At 37.1% G+C, this 7,148-nt stretch overlaps 1 protein-coding gene across 5 annotated transcripts in view; it reads right to left on the reverse strand.

Moving 5' to 3' along the window:
- The window catches only part of ZNF536 (zinc finger protein 536), a 421,935-nt gene that overhangs the window by 360,011 nt on the left and 54,776 nt on the right, over positions 1-7,148 (reverse strand). For all 5 annotated transcript variants that reach the window (XM_050923035.1, XM_050923033.1, XM_050923032.1 and 2 more), the window contains one exon: positions 2,331-2,412. The gene's annotated coding sequence lies outside the window, so the exon portion shown is untranslated. The remainder of the gene's footprint in view (positions 1-2,330; positions 2,413-7,148) is intronic.

Here is a 7,148-nt window from a genome sequence, read left to right on the forward strand (position 1 = left end):
GGTAAGAGTGAGGAGAAAGAAAAAATAACATTTCAGACCAAATGCTTATTCTTACGAACTCTGATCTCACCTATAATAAACCCAGAGAAATATCCAAAGGTGGTGAATGTTTAAAATGCGCCCTTTAACAAAGCAACACAATGTAACTGGTATCTTTCTTTACATGTCAAACAGTTTGCCTAACAAATCATAATAATGCAGAATGATATAAAATTCACCCATCAAGCCCAAACACAGGCACAAAGATTACCACGGCAAAGAATTGTGAATTTCATTAAATGTGTTAAAGGGAAAAAAATCAGCTTTGAAAAATAGTAATCCTGTCTTTCAACAAAAATATTATAGGAAGCTATGAATTTGGTAGATCTGAATAGGATGTTGGTACATGTTTTACTAAGGTAATATAATGGCACACTATTATTAGATCACATTAATCATTACTGTGCCAAAGGCACTGACAGCACCACTGAAAAGGATTGAAAGGGCTGGTAATGGATATAAATTACCCATTGTGTGATAAAAGGATTTTTACTAAGAAGGTAAGAATAAAACAGCAAATTTCTAATATAACTGTTGTGTAAAAACCAAAATAAAAGTAATCCACAGTCAGTAATATCCACAAAATCAGAAAGTAAGCACTTTGAAACAAGATAAAGTCACAATAAAAATTGTATACAATGTAAAATTAATTTCTTGGTGCATAATATTGCTATCAATTTAAATGCTTTACGTGATGATCTCTAAGGAATACGGTCAAGAGAAAGATAGGTTTAGCTAATTAGAACTGAATATGAGTTTATGTAAATATATTTAACTTCCTCAGCAGTATCATAGGTTACAATGAACCCCAAAATTACAAGACGTGTTATAGTATTTAATTTTCTCTTCTGTTCTCTGTAAGTTAAAATCACAACAAATAACTGAACTCTGAAATGGTTTCATTTCGATTCCAAATGATGAAGCCATTAGAAAACATGGCAAGCCTTTGCTGAGCTATTTAGCCATTTGACTAGTACCTTTTTTGTTACCAACACTACTCTTTCACTTAGGCAAAAATCTTATGGACATCAATAGAAGTCACTGAACTCAATAAGCCAAACTGTATCTTTATTTTACAACAGTGTAAATCCAAAGTAGCTCCACTGAAGTCAGTGGAGTTATTCCAGATTTAAATCAGTGTAATTTTGTCTGAGTTAATCGTGTAGGACAGGACAGAGCATTCTTCATCAAATTTTAAAAACTGTGGCTCAGATCCTCACATTGGTGTAGTTTTATTATTTTTGTTTTTTTTTCTTTTATAGATGCAGACATCAATCCTGGAAATACTTAAGTATGTGCTTAACTTTACTCACATAAGTAGTTCCATTAAGTTCAACGGGACAATTCATATACCTAAAATTACTCACCTGCATGTGAGTGTGCAAGGTCAAAAGCTTTGATGGGCATGAATCTCTTCTCACCAGTTATAAATCAGTGTAACTTCGCTGAAGTACGTAGAATTAGTGCTGATTACACATGTGTAAAATTGAGAGGCGATTCAGGTGCCATGATTGTAATGTGAAAGTAACACAATAGGAATTCAACTTTGAACCGGAAGCCATCAGAATTTTGGATTTAAGAATCAGTTAATAATTGTAGAATTAGTTATAGGAACAAAGCAAGACTTTTTTTCAAAATTTAGGACTCTGGGGCCTGATTCTGATTTCACACTGTTTTTTACCCCATTGTGAACCCAAAGGGTTAATAGCAGTTACTTTTGAACTGCACCGATACAGCTGAGAGGAAAATCAGGTCTATAACCTATTATGGAAAAACCCCATTGATTTAAGTAGGTGTTGTTCGCATAGTAATACAGAACAGAAGAGTGCCCTTAATAATATGCATGAGAGATCTTCAATAGAACTTGTTCAAGAAACAAAATAAGTGATAAAATGAATACAACAAACTCCACTCATGAGTTTCATGGATTTTTTTTTAAAATCAACAATCTGCTGATAAAGTAATAAACAATGATTTATTTCTAATACAATTTTACATACCAGCTGGGTAAAATGAACTTTCATGATTTTACAAAGCAGATTTTTACTTGAAAAAATCTATTCATAATCAATATTCTATAGGCAGTTTTTCCGTGAAAGAATAAATTAAAATGTTTTGGTGGAGGGATAAGAAGATGCAAAAGTTTGCTACAAAAACTGGATTGTAAATTGTTAGTTCAGGTAGGTCATTTTAATGCAGTTTATTAAGATGGTGTAACTAAGCTGTTTTGCATAAACCTCATTCATAAACAGAGAAAAAAGTTAGGCAATAATATAATGAATGATCCTTACCAGGTAACTCTCAAACCACCGAATCTTTCTCTTGGCTGAGAGAAATTTCTAGTGACATGGGATAGGTACTGAAGGTCAGGAACTGTAAAAACAAGAGATGTGAGAAATTTAAAATATCAAAACCCTATGTTTAAACAAGTTTCTTAAACTAAAACTTTACAATGCCACTCCCAAGTAGTTCTAATGTAACAATGTATAGAGAATACTTAGGATGAGAGTATTAACAGGATTAACACTTTTTTTTTAAGGGCTCAATAATGCGAGTGTTTGGTGGTCATTTATTTTTGGGAACTGAAAAGTGCTTTCAGCTCTGGATTGTTCTGAGAGGTAAAACCTCTCTTCAAGACAATGCAGAGGAACAGAATGAAATTCTTCTGATCCTATCCCCTAGACAGTGCAGCAAGAGAGGACAAAACAGGATAAAACAAAAGTTGCATAGCAGACATACTGTAGAAATCCAGTTATTCTCTTTGACATTGATACTCTAATCTCTCAAACCGAGTCAGAGAGAACAACTACTAATTGTGTTTCTACTTTTTTAATTCCATTTTATAACAGAAATAAGTCCTTTGGAGATGATCTCATCTAATAAACCCCACTTAAAAGAGATAAGAGCCAGAAGTAAAAGCCAAGATACAATACTTCCAAGGTATTTGTCTGTAGCGAATTTAGGGACATTACATTAGTAACGAAGTACAAACAAAAACAAAGGGAGCTCTTATAGCAAAATAAAGTTCACAAAATTAAAGCTATAATCTACAGACTTTAAAGCTGAGAATTCTATGCATATTTATGCCCATGCATGCCTGACAAATGAAATTAAAGGTCATTCTCAAACAATACACTCTTCTATCTATTCTAACTTAAGTAGTTTATACATCAGGCTACAGGCTCTCAAAACCCAGTACAGTCATCACAGGGTTAGGGCCCCATCTTGCAAACTCTTGTTACCAAGCACAGCGCTTACTTCTCTGAGGAGTCCCATTGTCTACACCTGGTATTCAGTGTTTGCAGAATCATGTCCTTAACTTCTGAGAGAAAAAATGAATTTCTTGGTCATTTTACTGCAGTAGGGTTAAATCTTTCAACAATTAAATGAGAAAGGGTTGCGGGACTATGCCCTTTGTTCCCTTGAAGGGTAAATAACAATTGTGCTTATTTATATTGAAGGTCCAGGATACAACAATTTTACAACTCACAAATTCTGATTTTTTTTTTTTTAAATAAAATAGCCTTGTAACAGCACACTAAAGATCCGGGACCCGACTTTCTCACTGACTTACACCTTCTGCAGTAATTTAAACCCCCTCTGTGGCCAGGACAAATAGCCTCTTGCCTCATTTATATCTATTCCAAAATGCTGCTGCAAGGTTATTTCCAGGTCATCAATTTGGCCACATCACCAGCTTCCCTTCTCCATTGCATCAAACACAAACTATTTGTTTTCACTTTTAAAGGCCCTTGCAGGTCTATCCCAGCCCTACCTATCATCTCTTATAAAGTACTGAGCCATTGACCCGGTCCATTTAAAAAGTTTTTCAAGAAGCACCTTTGTGGTTCTGTCATGCTGCCCCTCTTGCCTGGGAGGAACCCCCATAAAAAAATCTGCAAAGCCACTTCATTGTTCTCCCTAAATCATTCCTTAAGGCTCTCTTCTGCCATGATACCTATAAAGAAAATCAAAAGTAGCTAGACAGCTGATTTGAGGTGGCCCATTTTTCATGTTTATTGGTATTATTTCATGGCTTCCTTGTGCTCCCTCAGCTTTTGTTTTATTCAGCAGTTGTCTATAGTCTTTACTTAGATTGTAACATGGCAGGGATAGTCCCCTTGTTTGTGCTTGTACAATGCCAAGCACAATGGGGCCTTGCCCTCTAAGTGCTACTGCAATACAAATAAATAATAATGCATCTGTGCACGGTGCATGCAAAGAAGGTGCAAACCATTTTCATTCTGATGTCCCATTTTTTGCAAGCATAAATGGCTATACCTGGTGCAAAGCGGTGTAAAACTGGGCCCATAGTCTACAGCACTGGCAGAAGAGTATTTTAACCTTTCATAAATAATTTGGGTTTTCAAAGCCTGGTCAGTCAGATTTTGTCCCTCCTTAAATCCAAAATCAGGATTAGTGTGGATCCAGGTCACATTTATACATATCCCCACCCCCTTTCAGAATTCATATAAGTGATTCTGGTGTATTGACCCTTCTCCAGGTATTTGAAAACAAACAGAGCATGAGCAAACTCCTGGACAGCTGTATCTATTAAAGCATTTATCACATAATATTTCCAATTGTACAGTGTCTAAACGGAGGTGACAGCTTATTTGGCATTTATTTATTTATTTTGTTTATGTCTTCAATTCAGATATACCTTTTTAGTGTTTACTTGTAACTCATTCAAAGTAAGAATGCTGAGAACTAGAAACAAAGACGATAATAAGCTGTTGCTTTTGAAAAGACGTTATCTCACTAAACGGGTTCTTAGTGCTCCTATGCCAACATCGTAGACTACATTTTTGCTATACTATTACAAGGCTATTTGTGTTAAAAAAAAAAAAAGGCAGATTTTACAAACACGCTCATGACTTGCAAAATTCTAAGAATGATTCTCAAGGGGCTTTCACTAAGATGCTTTATAAATTCTGATGACAGACAGAACACAGTATGGCTTCATCTCTTAAAGTCCTGTACTGATTTGTTTGGAGGCTTCGTGTCATTGATCAGCATGTCAATGTCTCTTGCAATCTGCTTTCCAGTTCATGACTGTGAGTGAACCCCTCAGGTTAAAAAGCTTAAATGATTTAAGATCTGTGATACGTAACCTCATGGACAAATTGGGAAAATCTGTAGCTGTGCACATTAAGCTGTAGTAGAAATGATTTAAAACCTTATTAAAAGATATTTTACTTACCTATGCTAATATGATTCTAACATATTTGACACTGTATATGCAGATATTTTAAAGGGGTAAGCTGCAAGCATGAAAACAAATTAAGATAGTTCCATTTATATCAAATTGGGCCACTTTAAAAAAATGTGCATTGCTCACCCCTTCAGACCAATTTATCAACCAATTGATCCTCCAGGAGCAAAATACCAGTGCAGTAGCTTTGGCCTCCCCAGTGAAAGAATCAGTTCCCTCAGTGCACATGAGCAGCAACGAAAGTTACTGCACACAGCCCTTCTCTGCAAGAAGAATAAACCTGGGATGCCTTCACAAAAAGCCTGGTAAAGAGTACTGTGGAGACATATGAAATGCAATTATTCTTCACCTAAACATGCACATGTAACTCATTACTGTTAAAAGGAATCTCTCTCACACATGCACATTAAACAGAGAGAGGGATGTCTCCTCTGGGGAGGAGAGGAGGGAGGGATTTATGCAGGTGATAAGAATTATGTACGGAAAACTATCACACAACAATGGGAGAATAGACCCTTAAAGTACAGACTCACTCAGAACCGCTGAGAGCTTTTCCTGAGTGGGGAGAGAGGGCGGATTTCAACCATCAGGGCCTCAGCACCACATCCTAGTCCCATTGAAATGAATGGAAAACTCCCATTGATTTCAGTGGGACAAGGACTGGCCCCTCTGTAAACATACCTTTTCAGGAGATAACATGTCATATTTAACTATTTTTTCTATCAGTTGTTTCCTGGTGGCCTCACAAAAGCTGCTATAGATGCTATGGCTGTTAGAAATGCATAGCCAGAAAGACAGACATGTAGGCAGGCAAACAGATTGAACTACACTCAGTCCAGACCAGCAACCCTTCTATGGGAAAACTTTCAGTTGAGTTCAGCGTGAATGTTGCATACACTGTAATTGCAGGTTAGGAAACACTGGGCCTTAAAGGCCCATTTAAATGTCACTGGGAGTTACATGTACAAATGGAGAGGGAGAACTGGCCCCTAAAGCAGGATTATGGAATTCATCTTAGTGTTTTTCTATTGTTCTCTAAGAACCAAGTTTGCACCCTGAGAACTGGCACCACAGTTCTTGGGCCAGGGCATGATTTCAACTCTTGACACAGCAGGTTACACTGTGAACTGCTGACTTGACTTGCAGTGGGGGCAGGCCTTCCATCCCACATGCTCTCTTCACTTCTACTTGGAGATTCCCAAAAGCGAATACTGGTTTGTAGGGTGAGGGAAGAGAGGGCAGAGAGTTTGTGGTAAGAATAAATAAACTTCCCACCACTAAAACAAATGCCCTTTCTTCCAGGTGAACCTGAATCTTTATTGCAGTGCAAGAAAGTCCCCTCATTTCACTGAGATACATGCAGCATACTACAAATTGCCTCTTCCGTATCTCCTCCTGGTGACAGCTAGCATGACATGGAGGAGGGCTCAGCACAGGAATTACACCGTATTTGGCCTGCTTGTGATCTGTGCAAGTTTACAAAACCTTTGCGTAGAATAGTCCACTGTGGCACATTTTTTTTTCCAATTCCTTGTTCTGACCCTGATTTTCCTACACAAATATATGAACTGTGGACATTGTTAATCCTGATTAATATTATATTTTGTGCAGCTTCAGGCTACAGAGCTCATTCTGTGCTTAAATGTGAAAACACCATTCATTAACAAAAACCATTCACAACTAGTCCCATTCATAACTAGCCCCAAGCTACTCTTGGTCATACAAGTAAACACCTATTTCGGCATTGTTCATTCCCATAGCTAGCTTTGTTAGGGCCTGATTTAAAGACAACTGAAGACAGTGAAAAAACTCCCATTGACTTAAGTGGGCTGTGGATCAGGTCCTTACTACAGCTCCGTGGTTCAGCATGGCTGCTAATAACATCTGTACTGCT

Source organism: Gopherus flavomarginatus, chromosome 14, assembly GCF_025201925.1.
Source record: "Gopherus flavomarginatus isolate rGopFla2 chromosome 14, rGopFla2.mat.asm, whole genome shotgun sequence".
Lineage (NCBI taxonomy): Eukaryota > Metazoa > Chordata > Testudines > Testudinidae > Gopherus > Gopherus flavomarginatus.